The sequence below is a fragment of the Manis pentadactyla genome, chromosome 11 (genome assembly GCF_030020395.1).
Source record: "Manis pentadactyla isolate mManPen7 chromosome 11, mManPen7.hap1, whole genome shotgun sequence".
Taxonomy (NCBI): Eukaryota; Metazoa; Chordata; class Mammalia; order Pholidota; family Manidae; genus Manis; species Manis pentadactyla.
The window spans coordinates 48,202,569-48,223,240 of NC_080029.1; the positions used below are offsets into that span (position 1 = coordinate 48,202,569).

A 20,672-nucleotide genomic window follows, 5' to 3' on the forward strand; every position below is an offset into this window, starting at 1 on the left:
GATGCTTACATATAACATGTAATACACACACACACACACACACAAAATAGTCATGAAGAATTACTATCTCCAAATAACTATATATTTATGTACTGTTACCAATAATATATTTTTTTCCCAAGATCTGAAGGTATAACCAGAGTATACCAGTCAGGATAGGCTAGGTTATATTGTAGTAACAACCGACCTCCAAATCTCAGTGGTCTAAGACAGCAAAGTTTATTTCTTACTCTCGCTACATGTCCATTGTAGGTAAGTGGAGAGACCATTGCTGCATTGTCTTTGCTCTAAGACCCAGGGATAACAGTGCAACCATCATTTCTCCACTTCTACCTCTGCCAATTGCCAAGGAATGTACTCACATCCTGGTTCTTATAAGCTTCTACCTGGAAGTGATAAATACCACTTGTGCTTACATTCACTGGCTAATGCAAGATATGTGGCTACACCTAACGAAAGTGAACAGAGAAATGTAAGCCTATCATGACATGGGAAGGAAAACTGGAAATATTTATGACTAGGTACATGAATTACTGAACAAATAGTGGAAGCCTGAGACTGACACTTAACTGTCAAAACATTGACATCTGACTATCCCAGGGAAATGGGTTTCCTCAGTTGGGTCCTTACTCCAAGTTCAGAGCACCTATGATTAATGTTGGGCCAGTATAGTCATTTCTGCTAAAATTTGGTAAGAATCTCATGGATAGAATAAAAGATGCTCTACTCCAGCTGTGTGGTAATAATAATAATTATTCTAATGATAGCTACCTTTTCAGTAGTTACTATGTGTCAGGTACTATGCTAAATAAACATTTTAATACATTACATAATTTTCTCCTGATAATTTTGTGAAGTAGGTATTGTCATTATTTCCCAATTTACAGATGAGGAAACTGAGGCATAGAAAGGGACTTGTCCAAGAGATTCTGATTATAAATCAATGTTCTTTAAATACTATGTTCTCCTGTGTATTAAGTCCTAGAATAAAAAACAAATCAGACCTTTTTTTTTTGTCTAGGTATTTTCAACTTTTGATACTTAAATTTTTAATTATTTTAATTAAAAGAAAATCTTGGGGCTGTTCAATATCATGTTTTTCCCCCCATAATTCAAAATTATTTTAATGCCTATACACAGCAATGTTCCCTAAACACAGCAATCATTAATGAGGTTTTAAAAAGATGGAAAAGGATCCATTCAGTTCTCCAAGGAAAGACTCTAAAATGAGTTCTTTTCCCTGAAATTTTTTCACAGTTTTTCTCATATGATCTATATAGATCAGATAAATATCCTTCTTAAACAAAGCTCTGTTGGCAAACCCTAGAAATTAACTTTGTCTTCCTGTTTAAAAGTACAAATGTAAGTGTAGGAAGCACTCAATCATTTATTAAAGAAAAAGTACTCCTACTATTAATACTTACTCTGTTATGATGAGAATACACAGAAATACACCTAGAGATGAGCAGTCAAAACACTGTGGTGGTAATTCTCCTGAAATTTTCCTTTTTCACTATTGCTGCCTCATATACGTAGCCTCCAAAGTAAAATACCAAAGTATTTGTCACTATTACTTATACTTTTCCATGGAGAAAATATAATGCCTATACACAGCAATGTTCCCTGAACACAGCCATCATTAATGAGGTTTTAAAAAGATGGAAAAGGATCAATTAGTTGTATAAGCCATGGAGAAAATGCAACAATAATGGAACTGTATATTGCCTCTGGAGTTGGAAAGCAAAAACCTATTTTCAAAATAACTCATAATCAGAAATTCCAGAGATTATTCATTCTTCTCTTACAGATGCTATAATCAACAAAATACCTACCTCTCTGGAGAAAACAAGACTTTCATTTAAATCCAGCAGAAACCACACACTGAATCCTTGGCCTCTCTAGCTCATTTCTTGGCCCAGGGTGGATTTTATTTAGATCAAATTGATTTAAATGACCAGACAGGAAGACTCAATTTAATTACTCTTTTTTTTTTTAACAATGAAGAGATGCAGGACTGGTTGTCCAAATTAAACGCCATTCTTACTGCTTTATAGGACCTGATGTATTTTCTTCTGGAATAATTTGTTTAGGTTATTCTTTACTTAGTCTTGCATCAGCCATTAGGTATTGTCTTCCAAGATTCTTTCTCTAATCTACCTAGATCATCACCATCAACAAAAACAAGTTTTAAAAAATTATTTTTGTGGATGTGTGTGTTTATTCTTCTCAAAGGGAAATGCATAGAAACACTGTTCAACTCAAAGTTGTGCAGTCTTGTTATTTAACTTTTTGAGCATTGATATCTTCACTTATAAAATGGAAATAGTAATAGTGACAAATACTATTGACTGTTTACCCATAATCACTGACCCCTTTTTCCTTGCTAGTGGAACCAGACCTTCTTTCTGGGGTCTGGTGATCCTATTCTTCAGAGAGGCTGCCCCATGGCCTCAGGAGGAAACTCTTAAATAGCCAATCACAGTGGTTTCATCTCCCAAGCTCCAGAGAGGTGGGTGAGCTGTGGGGGAATTCTGCTGAACATAGCTTTTCTTAAACCTTAAAAAGAGGTACCTGAGAAGAAATTTCCCCACTTTATTATGTTGAAATCTGCTTGTAATTCTAAAATTATATTAGCCATCTTGGCACAGGGAGGGAAACGGGCCTAAGAGGGTAAACCAACCTGGTAGGATGTCAGAAAGGGAGGAAAAAAAGAAGGCAGGCTGCTAAGAACATTGTCCAGTTATGAGTAACTCAGGAGTTACCCTCCTTTTAGGAATTCTTGAGATGAATTTCCTATTTAAGTCATTTTGGTAGGGTGTTCTTTTACAAGTAGGGTTATTCAAAAACTAGTGGAAAAGAGCAATGTATATAGTAGTCCCCCCTTATGTGTGATTTCACTTTCCACAGTTTCAGTTACCCAAAGTCAACTGCAGTCCACAAGCAGATGAACCTTCCCTTGACGTGTCATCAGAAGCTCAGCAGTAGCCTAACGCTATGTCCCAATGCCTGCATCCTGCACCTTGCCCCATCTCATCACAGACGCATTTTATCATCTGACATCATCACGACAAGGGTGAGTACAGTTCAAGATACTTTGAGAGAGAGAGAGAGACAATATTCACACAAACTTTGTAACATTATTTGTATAACCGTTCTATTTGATTATTAGTTATTATTGTTAATCTCTTACTGTGTCTACTTGATAAACTTTATCACTGATACATAAGTATAAGAAAAATATAGCATATATAGGTTTCAGTACTATCCACTGTTTCAAGATCCAGTGGGGGTCTGGGGACATATGCCCCACAGATGAGGGAAGACTGCTGTATAAAGCATCCTGCACCCAGCAGCACAGAGCACTTAACAAACGCTAATTCTCCACTCAATCTTGAAATGTGTTGATCTTCACTCATTTGAGCGTGAGAGAGAACTTGTCTCAGTGTGGTTTGAACGACTCCTCTGTGAGGTTTTCTCACATTGCACCAAATAGAATTAGGGGCAGAAGTCATTGTTTCTTCTAGTTTGTTCATCCATCTAAGAGATAATACCAAGTACATAAGGTCATTTTAAACAATGAGATTGGCGTCTGATTTAGACAACAAGCCCTGTAATGCTGATTGCAGCATAGAAAAATATAATTAAACCAAGTAGTCTTTCTGACTGTGTAAGTCAATTTGATCTAAGTAAATCCAACCTAGATTCAGCACTTGACAGAGCAGCCAAAGGTTCTGCATTTGAATTCTGCCTAGTTTAACTGAAAAACTGCTTTGTGTAGAGGAAAGGTATATTTTATAGATTATCATACATGTATGTGGAAAGGCCACATTTCCTCTGGAATTACATCTTATCCTTATTGCAAAAGGAACCTGCTCCTTCTGCTTGAGAACCCTTAACTCCCAGATCCTCACATGGCTGACTCCTCTCAATTCAAATGCCATCTCCTCAGAGAGGCCTTCAGGGATTATCCAACAAAACTAAACTCCCCATTACCACCACCATCATATGCACAATCTCTATCATTCAACCTGTTTCCATTTTGATCCATCTTAGCACTTATCACTGATATTTTCTCGTACTGTGGTTTGTTTCTGTCAGTGGCGTCCAATTCTGGCTAAATCTGATCTAATTAGTCTGGGTTGAAGGACATAGATATTGGAGGCCATAGATATTTTTTTTAAGTACCCCACAGTGAATTCTAATGTGCAGCCGGATCTAAAAACCATTGGTTTATGTGTTTATTGGGTCTCTCCCAACACTAGAATATAAATTCCAAGGAAACAAAGAACTACCCTGTTTTGTTCATCTGAGTCTCCCTGGCCCCTTAAAGAACACGTGGCACATGCAGACATTCAACTGACACTTGTGGACAAACTGATCAACTGTATTGCTACTGTGTCAGTATTTATCTGTTTCTCCATGAGCTAGTTCATGAGCTCCTACAGGGCTCCTAGCGTATCTAGCCCACTCTGCATCAAAAAATAAGTGATTCAAAGGAAGTTCATTAAATAAATGAATGACAAACAAATTACATTTGTGAACTTAAATGTTCTCACACACGCGCAAAAGATAAATATATGAGGGATGATGAGCATGCTAATTAACTAGATGGGAAGAGTCCTTTCACAATTTACAGATATAAAATCATCACAATGTGCCCTTTAAATTACAATTTTACAAATATATTACTTCAATGAAGCTGAAATTTAAAACAAAAGAACAAAAAGAACCCAAAGTACTTATATGCTATAAGGAAGAGAAAGATGAAACTGGGTGTGGTCACTGCCCTCCAAGCACTTGCGAAAGAAAAAAAAAAGCAGAGTGCCATTAAACCCAGTAGAATGTGCTTACTGCTGTGATGAAAGAGCAAAGATTCCAGGGGAGGTAAAGACTGCTTTTTACAGGGGAGGGAAAGGAAGAAACCAAGGAAGGCTTCATGGAAGAGGTAGTATAAACTGAATCTTACCAGACAGATAGAACTTGGCTATCTATTTGACTTACTGATAGAATTTGGCTATTCAGAGAAGCAACAGTGGGGACAAAGTGTGGGTGGGAAGGCAGGAAAACTATTCTAGGAGGACGAGAGAACACACACAATGAATCAGCCCAGCTGGAGGTTAGGAGGGCCTGAACTAAGACACCAGCTATCAACATGGAAAGGAGTGGACAGGGTCAATATATGCTTCCAATGACAACAAACAGGGCCATGCAACTGAGCACAAGTCAGGGTGTTTGGTGAGGAAATGAGTGAAAATGAGTTTTTGTAATTGAGGGACTGGGTGAGCAGGTGTCATTAACAGCCATAGACCAGGGGCAGAGCCGGCTGTGAGTGGGCAAAGGTGATGCCACACTGGTTTGGGTCTCAGTGGGGTGGGTGCTCCAGCAAGTGTGCAGGGTGCTTGATGTCCAAGTTTGGAATCAGCATGGAGAATCAGATTTGGACCCGACCCACACAGCAACATGGCTGAAATCATAGAAAGGGATTTTGTAAAGGAAGGGGAAAGATTAACTGACAGAAGAATCAAATCTTGAGAACACTCATATTTAAGGAGCAGAACCTGGAGTTAGTGGAGAAGTTCATAGCCTTCTGAGAGATATGAAGGGTGGCAGAATTTGCCCCAAAATAGGTCTCTTTGGCATAAGAATTATCCTGAGAAGATTATTTTGAAGAAAGCAGACACAGGAGAAATTCTGAAAACAGACCAGAAATGAGCTCTTCTGTAACGAAAATGTATAAAGAAAATCTCCATTTGTAAGGGTGCCTCCTTCTCCATACTACGAAGAAAAGGCTGACTAAATCACTAGACAGTCTTGTTAATGGAGAGGCACCAACTTAAATCTGCATAAAAAATCCTACTGTTATTTACCATGCTTTTCCTGGTCACCTCCCTGTAATTGGCCTCCTCCACTCCTTCCTCCTGTGTCCTTAGCTGAAGTTGGTAAGCCTGAATTCTAAGTCACCTCAGAGAGTTACTCATTTTTCCCTGGGTATCTTGCATACATGAGGCATTCATGTTAATAAATATCAGTTTGTAGTTCTATGATTAATCTGTCTTTTGTTGCAGGGCTCCTGGCTGAGGACTTAGAAGGGAAGAGGAAATACTAGTTTTCTTCCACCACAGGTAGGAGGAGACCAAAGTCAGCACAAGTTACAAAAGTCAAGGGGAAGCACAGTTGGTAGCAGGTTTAGTTGTTAATTAATTTATGTGTGTAAACCAAGCATGTTTGCAGGCAAAGAAGAAAGGCCAATAAACAGAAGAAACCAAATATGTAGGAAGTAGATAGAATCATTGTCAGAACACAGGTCCCTGCAAAGGAAAAGGAAATGTAATGGAGAGTCGAAGCACAGAGTTTACTTCTGGCTTGAAAGAAAGGATGTATTAAGCTGACCTAGCAAGGAAAGAGAAGAGAATGAATGAAGACACAGAGAAGTTTTGGGGTGGTGAGGAATAAGGTTGAGGAAGCCTGTAATATACGCCTTCTCAGAGAAACAAGGTGAGGCAGTCTGTAATGAGTAACAGGAATGAGACTTGGGCTTAATGGTTTTCACTAAAATGCATAGGGGATAGTAAAAAGTGAAGTAAAAAAGAAAGAAGAAAATGATGAAAAAAAAAAAAAAGCAATGGACCTGCTGATGTTAAAATGAATCTGGAGAAGATCCCATCAACCTAGTTTCCAGCCTCTTTCCATTAATTCTGAATGTCAGGCTTGTGGGAGAGATGATCATGGGACTGTCCGATCCTGAAAACTAGGCTGGCAGGGCGCAAGGGAAGGCCAAAGGAATGGGGAGCCAAGTGTCAAGTGGCTGGTTCTTCCAAATCATTCCATTAAGAGCTTGACTGTTTATACATATTTGCCAAGAGATATAAGGATTGATCCTGTCTTATCTCAAACCTTGGTATACAGTGGTACCACTTCCCAAAAACATGTTAGAGTTTGAGAACTGAGCTCTCTCGTTTTTAATGTTTAGTGGAGTCCCCTAGAAATTGTGACTCCCATTAAATATAACTTGCCTTCTTTAACAGAGAGTTTTAGGGAACCATATATATCTCTAATACTCTTACCTGTAAATCTGAATCTCAACTCCACAATGGTATCTTTACATTTGAACAAATTTGAACACAGAATCTCTGTATTTACATAGGGTATTACACTTAAGTATTCCCCTCTTCCTTTTAAACAAAATAATTTGGTCTTACAAACAGTTTTAAAAGTGACAAGTATAAAGACACCCTCTTCAAACTATGCAAGGTCAATGTCTACACCTACACTACAAATCTAAGATATTGTTACTGTTCAGTAATCCTCTCTAATCTTCCTGCCCAGCTCTCCTCAACCCTGCCCAGCTCTCCTCAACCCTATCCATACTCTGCCTCACCAGTTTCAGAATCAGGAGTGAAATCTACAGTGGAAATTGAAACAGAATGATTCTTTATTTCCAAAGGTGAAATTTATATTAGAATTGCATTTTTTTAGTAGAAACTGCCCTCAGAAATCTACTGTTGCTGTTTAACTATAGTCCCTGTCCACTGGTTTATCCTGTCCATTTTAAAGAATTTGAGAACAGATCAGCACTTTTGCGTCTCCTCCCTTTTTTTTGCTGCTGCTGCCTATCGGGCATTTTCTTCTTATTCAGCTCGTGGAAACCAGTGAGACAGTGAGCAACAGCTGCCCAGTGCCTCCTTTGCAGTGTCCTGGCCCACATCTGGCCAGGAGGCTCACTAGTGTGATGACAGTAAGGGTTTGAATTTTGCTATCATGTTGTTAATATCACCAAATTTTCAGGAGCTATCCAGATTTTCTTACTTTCTCCTTTTGATTTTAAAAGATCCTTTTGAAAGACATTTCACATGGGCAAGGATAAATACAAATATCATAATCATGATCTTCATGACATACTATGTTAAGAGAACCCGCCATTTAAAAATGTCTCTTTGAAAGTAATCCAATTAAAGAATGGGCAAAGAAGTTAAATAGACTTTTCTCTAAAGAAGATACACAAATGGCCAATAGGCACATGAAAAGACACTCAACATCACTAATCCTTAGGGAAATGCAAATTGAAACCACAAAGAGATACCAATTCGTACCCATTAGAATGTCCACTACTAAAAACACACAAACCAAGAAACAAACCATTCCAGGAAATAACAAGTGTTGGTGAGGATCTGAATAAATTGGAACCACTTGCGCACTGCTGTGGGAATGTGAAATGGTGTAGCCACTCTGGAGAACAGTATGGCCATACCTCAAAAAATTAAACATAGAATTACCCTATGATGCAGTAATTCCACTTCTGGAATTTCACTTCTCCAAAAAGAAGTGAAAACAGGGACTAGGACAGACATTTGTACACCCATATTCACAGCCGCATGATTCACAATAGCCAAAACATGGAAGCAATCCAAGTGTCCATCAACAGATGACTGGATAAACAAAATATGGTGTATATATACAATGGAATAGTATCCAGGCTAAAAAAGGAAGGAAATCTGACACATGCTACAAAATGGATGAACCTTGAAGACATTATGCTAAGTGAATTAACACAGTTACAAAAAAACAAACACTGATTCTACTTTATGAGATACCTAGAGTAGTAAAATGCATAAAGACAGAAAGTAGACTGGTGGTTGCCAGGGGCTGGGGGGAGGACAGGAAGGGGAGTTAATGTTTAATGGTAACAGAGTTTCAGTTTAGGAAGATGAAAAGATCTGGAGGTGGATGGTGGTGATGGTTGTACAACAATGTCAATATGTTTAATGCATTACATTTAAAAACGGTTAAAATGGGAAATTTTATGGTACATATATTTTACTATAATTAAACAAAAGTCTCCTGGAACCTTTGAAGTACTGGCAAAGATCAAGAATATGCTAACTTTTCCTTATGTCACACAGGAAGAAAAAGTATCCTCTGAGTACCTAATATGGACCAGGCATACTCCCATATCCACAAACAAGAGCACAAAATAAAACACAACAAAACCAAATAAACAACCCAAACCTTGCTTGTGTACTCTTAACCCCTTTTTCCAATGAAGAAACTAAATTAATAAGTGAATATGCCAGATCAAGTAATAACAGCCAGTAGTAGGATGCAGAGGCAGATCTGCTCGACTCTCAAAGCCAATGTCCTTTACACTCCACGATGTTCTTTTCTTTTTCCCACAGCTGTCTCTTTGAACAGACTTTCTGCTTTGACTACAGAGCTTTTATACTTAAAAGTTGGGCCTGCCTTCTGAAAGGGGCTAAAAAAAGTCAGTCATCCAAATACAAGCACTACCTGCCCACCATATGAGGCCCAGGGATACCCATGAAATAATGGAGTCATGTTTCCACTCAGCCATTGGCCATATGGCAGAAAAAAAAAAACCATGCAGTTAAAATTTCACTGTTGGTCGACTCTTTCTAAAGCCACTGAATATCCTGGACAACAGCATTGTGTCTTTCAATATTCCATATGTCTAGAATAAGTGGAAATAGTCTCATTTTACAGCATAGGAGCATTTTCATCTTTTTCTAAACCTTCTTCCATCATAATTACTGATCTGCAGTTACTAATGTTATGCTTCAACCTGGAATTTAACAATTAAGGAAATGTTTTGTGCCATGCAGAAAACAGGCACCTCTTAGTTGTTTTCTGAAAGAGAGCAGAGGGCCCTCTTGACTCTCCTATGCCTATGGGTCAAGGCTTCATCTTCTTACTCTTTTGTGAAACACATAAGAGAAGAGTAGTGCAGATTGCCTAGATAACCCTGAACAAAGCAGGGTGTTGGCAGTATCTAGTGAATACAGCCTGTGGGTGCGTAAGTACCAAAGCGTGAGCCCCATCCTCATTCGTCCTGCCCAGATGCCCAACTTTCTGCTTCATTTAATGACAGGCAGCTGGATCACAGATCTCCAGTTAGGGGCATTCTGGATCCAAGATATACCCTAGACCTCCTCTCCAGGAAGACTACCTTTACATACTTTACTTTAGGAGGCAAATGGAAGCAGAATTGTGCACGACGTGGCATGACTTGCTTTGCCCACAAGTTTGATTAAATCAATGAATCTGTCAGGGGAGCTCCATGGTTTCGACATTGGCAATATTTTCTGCCTCTTAAACATAGTACAAGCTTAATTTAGTAAGTAACCTCAGAAAAGTAGACATTTTTTTCCTTGAGTACGTGAAATTTCTTAATCTCTGAAAATGTGCTGCTACATCACAAATTTTGAAAAGCCAATCAATTTCATAGAGATGGCATTTAAAAAAACAAACCCTATAGCTCTCCACAATTGAGAATAGTGATAAATGAGGAGGTGATACACTTTTAATGGCATGTTTGATGTTTAAAGCCTGTATTTTAAGAATTTGAGTGTCTAAATATGCCCTTTTTATTATTTTACCCCAATATAAGCAGTTCTTTCTTTCCTTTAGAGAATTTATCTTTCATTCTAAAAAAACTCAAGAAAAAACCTTTTATCAATAACCATTTATTGCTTACCAACACTTTCTGTTGGAGAAGGAGCTTAATTTTTAAATCATGTTATTAACCTCTTTCTCCTCCATATCCTGCCAAAGGAATCTCAGAGTCTCAATTCTAATCTGTTAGACATACTCATTGCACTTTTACATATCATTCATAAATATAAACAAGTCGTGGTCACAGACTCTCATTAAGAGGATCCATTGCTCAAGGAAAATCAAAGAATAAAAACCATGTTCTGATTGCACTATTTGGTTCTATATACATTGCATACAGGTAAGAAAACAACCCAGCCCCACTTATACATTTTGTTCCTCACTAAGCTTAATATTCATCTTGACCTAGAGATGAATAAATCTACATAAATATAAAATCCATATATACAGCAATATCTGATTCTGGACAAGGTAAACCTGCCACACTCCTCTGAGAAGAGATGCAACTTTAGTTTAAGACCAACTGGTAAATGGTAGCTGCTTCTGAGGTTATTCTGAAAGCAGCTGCACAGAGCAGAGGGAGGAAGACACCAGTTTTTAATGGTAAATACTGCCCTTCACATACGCAATTCCAGCCTTTGTTGACAAACTGTGAATACAAAAGGATTTAACAACAAAAAAACAAATCACAGTCACTATGCTGCAAAACTGAAGACACACCAGTAAATATATAAGAAAGATAATGCAATGAACATCGTACACCACTTACACCCTTAAAACAAGGGGACTGCAACACTCAGATATCAGTCGACAGCTTTACAGCCCCAATTGATTTCAACTCAGTCCTGCTTTTCTTCTAGGAGAACTATGCAAACAGCTTCTTACATTTACTGCTTTCCAGACGAGTCACCAAAGCTAAACACTAATGATTTTTATTTTAAACAAATGTGTCACAAGTGTGGTCATTCTCAAAAGTCGTCTCAAAGAACCCATCCTAATCATTTCCCCTAAATCTGAAACAATGTCCCTATCTTCCCTTCAAACCACAGGCGATGGTCATTTTTCTCACTTAAAAAGGAGCAACATGAAAAGCATTTCCTTTACCTTAGTTCCCGAAGCTGGTCAGAGAAAAGTGGCTCTTCTCCGTGCGGAGCCTCTGTGTGCTGGGGAGCCCCGCGCAGCCCGCCCAGCCCAGCCCAGCCCAGCGCCGCGCAGCAGTAGTACGAGCTGCCCGCGGAGTGGCAGCCGCCGTGTGTGTGGCAGCGGCGCCTGCAGCCCCGGGACTAGTCCCCACCCAGCTTTGTCTTCAGTCATGTTTCTTCTACAGGAAGCAGCGCATCTCCCACTTCCTCCCCTTCTCGGAGCGCCTAGCTGCTTTCTTCTTCCCCTCTCATTCTATCTCAGGGCTCACTCTGGAGCTTTCAGCCCCTCCTGGGCTGCAGACACTCCCAGGACCGGAATCCCTCTGCCCCTTTGTTCCAAGTCGCCTTGGTGCTGTCGGTCCGCTCCTTCCCCTTCTCACTCCCTCGCCTCACCTCCACAGCTCCCAGCAGCCTCCCCTTCCCCACACGCGGTCGGCTTTCTCAGCCTGAACCTGATTAATATTGCTTCCACTGTTATTTTTTAGTTCAACACACCCCCCGGCCAGACTCTGGCCCTGAAAGCCAGCACCAGCCTCCACGGTTCCTCCTGCTTTACCATGGTCTCCATTAAGTGCTAGCTGGGAGCTTGCAGCTTTTTGCTGCAGTTTTTCTCTGTGGCCAGCATTCCAGAAACTTAATTTCTCCAAGGTCCCACTACCACTGAGATCTTACTTAACTCACATGCTCAGAAAAGAATGGCCCGGATAAGTATCCTTGCGGGGCAGTGGAGCTAAACCAAGTCCGGCATTACTACCTGTAGCCTGACAGTGAAGACATATTCCCAAAGGATTCTCAGTGATGGGAAGGAATGAGGTGGAGCTGAATGAGCTATATTCCCAGCCTGGAACTAGAACTTTCTTCCCCTCCCGCCACACACTGAGGCGGCAAGTACCCTCATGATCCTTTCTCCTTTCCCTTCACTTCAGGAGGTGGTGTGGTGGTTGGGTAAGGGTGGAGACTGCAGGCTGTCTGTCCACCAGGGTATGAATCCAAGCTGTCATTACTGATTATATAAACTCGGACAAATTATTTCTGGGTTCCTTGATTTCCTCATCTGCAAAACAGAGATCATTATAGTCATAACCCACAGCAGAAATCTGAGGATTAAGTGAAATAGTACATAAAATGCTAATAATAGTTTCTGGAACATAGGAAGTGTTCAATACATATTAGCTCTCATTATTTTTAGAGGTTGTTGAAGCTCAGAGATGGCAAGTGACTTGTAGCCAAACCAGGACCAGTACTTGGTTTCCAGGTTCCCCACAGTTACCCTGATGCTCGTGGTGACAGTTTATTCAGGTTGTGACTCATTCTCCTTCAGTACTAACACAAGGTGCTTTGGGGGAAGCTACAGATTAAACACAGGCTGGGGGAGGAGGAATCCTTCTTCAGTGTCCAGGCAATACTGTTAAGAAACCTCTGGTCAGGAATTAGTGCCTAGAAAACTGATCTTCCCAGGCAGCAGTGTTAATTCCCCAAACCCTCCTTTTAAATTCGGTATTGCCTTAACCTCCAGCAAGTCTTCCTAAACCACCTTGGGGACCACAGCACAGTAGCCTGGAAGGTAGAGAATTTAATTTCTATGAAATATTCTGAGATAGTCCCAGGATACCCTGTGTCTTGATTTTATTTTCTATGGACAGAGTTTGCCTATTTCTTCCTGTACATCTTTTAGCAAAAGGACCCTGATGTCAACTCTCACTGACATCAGAAAATTGTAAAATGCATTGTTTTAAGATTTAAAATGAGGAACTACTTTTGAACCACCAGCAAAGAGAAATGAGGTAGTGGAAGAATATTGACATGGACTCCCTTAGCCTCTGCAACCCAATGAAAATCAGACATGAATTACCTCCAACGCAGGAACCTTGGGATCAAAGGTTACCAGGAGCTTTTAAATAGAAATTAAATATATATGATGCCAAGTCTAAGAAAAATGAGAACATAATTATTAGTAACTGGGAAGATATGGAAACAAATTTTTTGTTAATTTTAGACTAGTAGATTCTGACTTTAATTCTGGATTCAAACAAGGTTTGTTTGTTTGTTCATGCTCTCTCTCCCCTTCTCTCAACCATTATAGAGTGGTTGGTGTTTATCTTTACATCTGTATAAGAAAATTTCTTTCAGACAATAAAATCTCCAGGAATTTGGCTCTTTCATCTCTGGCCCCTATAAAGTTCTCAGTGAGTTAAACTGGCCATTGCTGGGAGGTGCCAACCAACCTCTCGCACAGCCGAAAATGAGATTTTAAGACCTCTTTCTGTCAACAACCTCATTGCTTTCAATTGGTCCTAATAGCTTATTTTTTCATAGAGAAAAGAAAAATATGGGGGTGTAAACTGACTAAGAGATTAATCTAGTTCAGAGCTCTTAACATAAGCATGGTAAGTATGCATATTGTTTGCAAAGTGTTCATTTCTTAGGAGATATAATTATACCTCACCATTAATGGTTCATGCCATCAGGAACTAAACAGGGGTTTATTTTTATCAATGCATAAAACAAAAGCCCCTAAAATATTCTTAGCATTCATCAGTGGCCCTATATGTAGGCTTTGATACCTGGTATTTCTTACATCTGTCTGGAAGACGAGGCTGATGGTGATAAAGAGACCATCATTGTGGCCTGCTATCTCTCTGTATTACTGAACATGCAAGCTGGATGTCCCTTGGAGTTCTTTTAACATTCTCGTAATTATATAAATTTCCTCCTCCAAAGCTTGTTCTCCTTTCTACATTTTCCATTTCGTTTAATGAGGAATACAAACTGGTTGTCCACAGCAGGAATATATGAATAACATTAAAACCATTTTTCTTTGTTACTCCAGGTCAGATTTAAAATTCCTCATTCTTTCATTCCCACCACCCAACTATCTCCTTGACCAAACCCCTCCTCTTTATTACCCTTGCCACTGTCTTATTATATAAACGCTTTGGTTCTCCCTAAATGATTGTAATACTCCCTACTCTGTCCCCCTATCTCCAGTCCCTCTTCTAAGTCATGTCCAGTAGAGGAGCATTTCTAAAATGAACAGCTGATAATGCCACTGTCCTGCTATAATTTTTCAGTATTTCTCCCCAATCCCATTGCTTATAGAAGACAAGTCTTTATTCCTTTGCACAGCATACAACACCTTGAATAATGTCATCCAACTACACTCTAACTTCATTATCCAACCTTTTGCGAACCTACACCCACCCATTCCTCATTTACCTTCACAGCAGGTTTCCCATGGACCCATGCTCCTCTGCTTCTTGGCATATGCCCTTCCTTTTGCCAAAAATACTGTTATTCTTCTGTTTTGTCTGATGGCAACCCCTACTTATTATTTCAGACTCAGCTTCTCTCAGAAGGCTTTCCCAGTCACACAAGCAGACTGGGTGCTTCTTGCTCTGCAATGGCACGATTTCACGGTGCCTTGCCTCTGTCTCCATTTCAGCACAACCCACATTGTTTTAATGAGTTGTTATATGTCCACCTCCCTCATTAGTACCTGAGTCCCTTAAAAGTTAAGGTCATATTCTATTCATCTTTACTTGTCACATAGCAGGTAGTTAACAGATGTTTGTGTACTGAAAAGGCGCCACTGGCAGAAATCCCAAAACTGCAGCTGCATTTCTTTGGCTGTTTGGGGAGTGGGGAAGGAAGGGAAGTCTGTAAAATGAGAAGTTGGTCATGGGATAAGAAACCATAATCCCTCTACTTTTGCAAACTGTCCACACATAGCCAGGGTACATGAGTTCCAAATTCTAAATATTTGTTATATAGATAACTCCAAAGAATCCTGGGGCAACTCCTGGTTCCATTTCTGCACCGAATAGCTTATAAAGCACAGTCTGCCAATAAAAAGTAATTTTAAAAAATAAATCTTAAAAAGAAATAGAAAGAAAAGGGAGGAAAGCTATTCTTTACTTGCATTTCTGGGTGAACTTTAAAGAGACTACTTTATAAGCCAGAAGCACTTTTCACATTCCCTCCTGCCCTCTCCAGTGTTTGCCACCTCACAGCTGTCCCCAAGCCTCTCACCTGCCAAATCCCCTAACTCTTCTCAAATCTCTTTACCATATGGTTTCTCCTTCTCTCTTCTCTCCTCACCGTGCCCAGCTAGTTCTTCACTGCTTGGTAAACTTGCCTTAGCTGGCTAAGCCCTCCCTACTTTTCCATCCCTGTCTCAGTATTGGTCTTTCTCATTCTATTGTATCAGAAAGGAGCCACACACTGTACCAACCATTCCTGGTTGCATGTGTGTGCTGCAACATAGAGGGGAGAGTGAAATGCGAGCAAGAGTTCCTATGTTAACAAATCTTGTCTACTCATATGCAATGATTATACATTTAATTACTTGCTTAATTATTGTGCCAAATAGTAATCAAGAATAAATGAATCATTGAGCTATTATTTTATCACAGAAAAAACAATTCCAGGCATTTCTCAGATCAACTAAAGGAAATAGAAGCCTCTCTAAAGACTTCCTCAAAAAAAGGCATAATCATGATCTGATCTGTGTGCCACGGGTTCACCGCCTCCCCCACCAGAAGAAGACTGAATCATATTTGGTTTAAAGAGAGTCAAGGGAAGGGTGGGCAGAACTAATCTTGAGAAAGTGTGGCTGACCCTCACTAATGAAAAATGTCAGTCTCTGTTCCATGGCCCAGCACAAAAGTCAGTAGGACAAGGGTTTACAGAGTAACGGCCAAGTCTTCTTCCAGAGGGCAAAATACAGGCATGAGTTCTCTTCTCCCTTTGTCCTGGGCAAGGCTAACCAAGGGCTTAAGTGACATACTGTGAAGCCCCCAGATTCTTCTCTGGTATTGCCTGAAATGTCACCAAAATTAAACTCCAATGTGTACCCCAAAATGAACCCAATAAAATGTATACCCCAAAAAAGCCCAATAAAATATATGCCCCAAAATGAACTCAAATGTTACCCCAAATGTATATCTGTATGTGTTACATACTTAAAGTTCCAGGAAGTTGTCAGTGATGAATAAACTCAAGAAATTTGTTTTGCTAATACCTCATGAGAAAACACAAGTGCTGATGGGGTGAGGGAGGGGATGGGCTCGGAGGCTGAGGGTAGAGGGAAGCAGGGAGGGCAGAAGGAGGGATAATCATGAAGCATGGGATCTTGCTGAAGAAGTCACTGGGTATGGAGGGACATAGGCAGGAAGAAGGCAGGAGATGGAGAGGGAGGCAGAAGCAGAGCTGAAAGTAAGGAAGAAAGTGCTTTAGAGGGCTGGATGTGGATCCAAAGAGCTGCAACCCAGGAGGCGGGAAGAGGAGGGGTTTGGACAGGTTTAAGAAAGTGAGACACTTCCGGACGGGAGACTGCCTGTAATGTGTGTTAAGTTATAGTCTTCTCATAAGCAGGAAATGTTTCAAATGCTCCACCAACAGAAGCTGGAGCTGGACTGTGGGCTGGGTTGATGAAAAAGTCTAAACCAAATGCATTATTACCATAAAAACAGAAACAGTAATTCTGTGAAATACAACCTGTTCCCTCTTTCAAAGTCTCGGACGATCCGTACAGATATTCAGGGGCAACAGGAAATGAACAGCAAGACCAAGAAGAACAAGTCAGCAACAAAGCAAGACAGAGGTTAGAGAGCATTGTGCACAAGCAAAGACTTGGAAAAACAACCCTTTGAAAGGAATGTCAGATTTAAAGGATACAAATCGGTAAGATTAATATCACATAAGTCGTTCTGAAGTGTCTTTAAAGAAAAATCTATACAATAATAACTACAATAATTTGCAGGAATGACAGAAAGGCAAGACTTGATTTTTCTGTGCCAAATATATCAACCAGACAGTAAATAGGTTAGCAAAAGGCTGGGATCTAAAGAAGTATTTGAAGGAATTTTGTCTTTGTTGATTGCCTATTGCAAAGAGTTTTCATAGGTTTACTTATGGCCTTGGTCCCCACAGCTCTAATTTTCTCCTAAGTTTTAAGGTTCCCACTTTAAATTTTCCTGTGATAGAATTTCAGAGATAGAACCAGGGAGTTGAGGGAGGAATTGTGACGTTAAGTGTTGAGTAGTGGATCTGTCTCTTGTAGCAGAGTGCACCCAAGTCTAGTAACTAGACTGAGAGCTCCCTGAGGGCAAGGGCTGTATATTCACTCAGTATGTCAGTACCTCGCATGACGCTTGACAAGTTGTGTGTGCTCAGTACACATTTGTTAGCTTTTAACTGACTCTAAACAACTAGGCCTCATGGAAGACAGTTATGAGTACTACTTGCCACTTTGAAAATACAAGAACATAGATTTTACAGAATTCTAAGAGAATGAGCAAACAAACCACCAAGGCTGCTTAAAATATTACCCAAAATGTCCTTGGGAATCAGAAAATGAAAAGAAGATTTAGCAAGGAGAAAAATGGGATGTTGATGTTAAAAACAGAAGACTCTGAAATTACCAACAAACTGATATTAAACCAGAAGGAAAATCTGCTATTTACCTAGATGATTATATAATGAAGTCTCACTAAATGAAAGCTCTTTTAAAGTTTGCCTGTTGATTGCTCTTCTTGCAAATCTATGAACTTGGAAGGTACATACATGTTCAGTAATGCAAAACATTTGCTATAACTTCCTATGAAACATTACAAAAATGATTTCAGGTATTTTAGTAAGAAGTTATTCAACAATCTTTAAGTATTCCTTGTATGATTACACAGGGAAGTTTCAACAGAGAAGAACTGTATGGTGCATAGTAAATTTGTAAATCTCAAATAACTCCTGACAAAAGCAATAACATTTCTTAGCAAATATTTTTACATGTGCAGTCTTCCAAAAGGAAATGGCTGGGTTAGACATCTCCCCTCTGCTCCACAAAGCACCTGTTGCTCATCCTGGTTATAGCTCTTACCATACTTCAGCGTCATTGTATGTTTCTCTTTCTCTACCCTCCACCATATGTGGAATTTTTTAATACCCAGGTAATGTCTTACTCAGTGCTATATCATTAGTACTTCCTGCAGTGCTCAACGCACAGAACATAGTAGGTATACAACAAATATTTGTTACATATATGAATGAAGGCAAAAGTATGCCAGGTAAGGGACAGAGGTTAATTTTAAGAGGAATATTATAAGTTAAATTGTAAGTCAAACATCTGTAGGTTTATTTCTAATTATTTAAGAAGTCCTATAATATCTCCTTAGTAAGTGAGGTTGTCATATTTACACATTGTCATTTATGGCTTTGTTTTCAAAAGAAAATAGTGTGTTACTCGCTATCAGTTATTGTCATAGAATCTTTCCCAGCTCAAAATATTGGAATTCACCCAGACTATAGGTAAATCATTTGTTTGCTATTAAAATATTTATGTACTTCCTAACTCCCCAACTCCTAGTTTTCATATCTAGAAGTAGACGGACTTACAAGAACTGAAAACTGAATGCATAAATATGACTAAAAAACCCCACCAATACCCTATAAGCATACTTGGCACTCTGATGTAAGAGTGGAAAACCACATTACCTGTACCCTTACTAAAGGATTACACCCATCAATGGTTTTATTTCTGAAGTAGGTGGTAGCAATCACGTTGAATAATACAGTGAAGAGGAAAAAAAATTGTTCATTCCAATCTGAGGGGATGTACCATTACAGAAAAATAAGATTTCAAGGAAGAAATCAAAGCGTTCAGAATGAATGGATTTGCTTAGTTGTTAGTGGGACAGACTCCCATTTTATTCTGGAATAATTGCCACTATGGAAAGCACTATGGAGGTTCCTCAAAAAATTAAAAATAGAAATACCACATGACCCAGTAATTCAACTTCTAGGAATTTACCTGAAGAAAACAAAATTTCTGATTTGAAAAGATATATGTACCCCTATGTCTATTGCTGCATTATTTACAATAGCCAAGATATGGAAGCAACTAAAGTATTCATCAATAGATGAATGGATAAAGAAGATGTGGTACATATACACAATGGAATATTATTCATCCATAAAAAGGAAAGAGATCCTGCCATTTGTGACAACATGGATGGATTTAGAAGGAATTATGCTGAGTGAAATAAGCCAGGTGGAGAAAGACAATTACCATATGATTTCACTTACATGTGGAATCTAAAAATAAAACAAAACAAAATGAATAAAACAGCAATAGACTCATAGACACTCAGAAGTGACTAGTGCTTTCTACAGAAAAGGGGATGGGGTAGGTGGGTGACATAGGTGAAGGAGATAAAGAAGCACAGAATCTTAATCATAATATAAATTAGTCACAGGAATGAAAGTACAGCATGGAGAATATAGTCAATAGTTCTGTAACATCTTTCTATGTTGACAGTGACTACATTAGTTGGGGTGAGGATTTAATGATGTATATAACTGTGGAATCACTATGTTGTATACTTCAAAACCCTAAAATATTGTTTATCAACTATGCTTCAACTAAAAAATATCTCAACAAAAAGGTCTAAGGGAATTCTTCAAAGATCCACCATTGATGACAATCATCAGAAGGGAGTATAAAAACACCTTTCTACCCCTAAATTTCTAGGAAGATAACTGTATGCTTATTTATCTCCATTAGCCAGTGTCTTGATGGTGCCTGTACAGAGTAAGCACTCATTTCTTTGTTAAATGAATGAATGAACTTTACAAGAATAACAGAAATGCATTATTCATATTTATATTATGTGTAAGTGATAAGGTTTACTTTTAACAAGAGACAAAAGCTGCTCACTCTAATGCAGGTGGTGAAACTAGGGGCACCTTGTTACTGAGAGCAGTTACAGAGAAGACTTCTGCATGTATTTTGTGTGGAATGATAGTAAGTATGCACATGTGACATCGAGTCATGTCTTCTCACCACTTTGACAACAAGCTTGTCTCCTCCGCTCCTAGGGAACCTGCTTTGTAACACAAGGATTACTCTTTCTCAATTTGTATATGGAAAGGTGTTAATTTAAAATGCACACTTGAGGGCAGATGGAAGAGAAAAACCATCTTTCCACCCACTCTGGGTGAGGGTGTAGATGTTCCTGAGGCTGCTTTCTTCTCACGATCAGTCATTTGGGATAAAACACTGTGAATGGGGTTCCACAGCGGGCCTGGATACCCAAGCAATGTGGTTCCTGCTTGCAATCTGTTCTCTGC

General features: G+C 39.2%; 1 protein-coding gene across 1 annotated transcript in view; it reads right to left on the minus strand.

Moving 5' to 3' along the window:
* GNG2 (G protein subunit gamma 2) overlaps window positions 1-11,871 on the minus strand; it is a 108,066-nt gene extending 96,195 nt beyond the window's left edge. Inside the window, exon 1 of the mRNA XM_036917848.2 lies at window positions 11,512-11,871. The gene's annotated coding sequence lies outside the window, so the exon portion shown is untranslated. The remainder of the gene's footprint in view (window positions 1-11,511) is intronic.
* Between the last annotated feature and the right edge of the window lie 8,801 nt (window positions 11,872-20,672).